General features: G+C 43.8%; 1 protein-coding gene across 8 annotated transcripts in view; it reads left to right on the top strand.

The window, feature by feature from the left end:
- Window positions 1-923: 923 nt before the first annotated feature.
- Snap91 (synaptosomal-associated protein, 91kDa) overlaps window positions 924-1,312 on the top strand; it is a 125,559-nt gene continuing 125,170 nt past the window's right edge. For 5 of the 8 annotated variants that reach the window (XM_013510918.1, XM_013510912.1, XM_013510914.1 and 2 more), the window contains exon 1: window positions 926-1,288. The gene's annotated coding sequence lies outside the window, so the exon portion shown is untranslated. Of the gene's footprint in view, window positions 1,289-1,312 lie in introns of all 8 variants that reach the window. The other 3 variants (XM_013510916.1, XM_013510915.1, XM_005377690.2) reach the window with 3 other exon arrangements.

Genomic DNA, 1,312 nt, shown 5'->3' with positions numbered 1-1,312 from the left:
AAATGTTGGCTTCATCTTTCACATAATGTACTAATTTGTATATAATACTTCTATGGTTGAGATATTTTCAGTTTTTTTGTAACACATAAAGGATGTTGATGTGAGGGACACTGTCCTGTGTATGGTTCCAGAGACATGCGTAGCACACCAGTGACAAGCTTCCCAGAGTAATACCTGTAATTTTACGCTGTCGCAGGATTGATCTTTACTCCAGTTTATTTTTTGAAAAGTGAATCATGGACAGGTTGTATCATTTTATTCATTAATACTTTCCTTGCCCAAAAAACTCTTAATAGCTACATGTGTGCTGTGAGACCATTACTGGAAGAATCATTATTCCACGTTCTTTCTTTCCTTTTTTACGTAAATTGCCTATTGAAAGGCACATGTTGCTCATGACATTCTCTGATCCTTGTAGCACCCATAGCATATACCCCTACTTCATTCCCGAAGCAAGAAATTTGCGTCATCTCTTTTTTTAATGGGTCTGGATGGGCAGATTATCGACTTTAACGATCTTTTTAAAGACACGGCTTTTGGTTTTATCGATTTTATTTGTCTCTTTTCTCTTGCGCTGATTTCACTCTTATATTCTTCTTTCCGCTTATGCCGTTTAATTTGTTCTTTTTATAGTTTATTAAGGTTGAAATTTGATCAAAAGGTTTTGAATGGAAATGTGTTTTTATTTCCCTTGGGTAAGAGTGTGATACTGGTGGGTCATAGGATAATAGTACCGGACAGTGGAGGTCTCGGATTGTCTATCTTTGGGCTTCAAGCCTAATTAGTGCTGGAGTCAGTCTCAACCGTTATGAAATCATGACTACACTGAACGCTGTACCAGACGCTGAGAGGACCGCACAAGACCTTGCTTGTGTAAGCGGACACTGAAGCCGAACAGAAGTCTCCTGCAGACAGGAAAAAGATTACGGAAATTCAAATGATGTTCCGGTTTGGAGTCTATTGTGAGGACTTAAAAAAATAAGTTAATTCAGTGAAGGTATCACCACCTCCAAATGTCTGTTTAGAAATCTACACATACGATGCAGGTAGTACGCGCTGGAGAATGAACGGCAGAAGACGTTCAGCTTTATTTAACTGGCAGAAATTCCCTTTTTAAGGACGCAAAGACCGTCGTGGGAGGCATCCGGGACCCCTCGGTCGGTGTTGCTAATCCTCGTCCCTGCGGCGGCCGCAGGAGCCTTTGAGGCGCAGCGGCTGCACTTCCGCGCGCCCGGCTGGCTGCGGGGACCGAGACAGGCGGAGGCGCGTCCCGGGCGGCGGCGCACAGGTAACGGTCGCGGCCGGGGAGGGT

Source organism: Chinchilla lanigera, unplaced genomic scaffold (assembly GCF_000276665.1).
Source record: "Chinchilla lanigera isolate Chin_1 unplaced genomic scaffold, ChiLan1.0 scaffold00010, whole genome shotgun sequence".
In the NCBI taxonomy this organism is placed as follows: Eukaryota; Metazoa; Chordata; class Mammalia; order Rodentia; family Chinchillidae; genus Chinchilla; species Chinchilla lanigera.
This window is presented reverse-complemented; position numbering and strand designations above follow the sequence as displayed.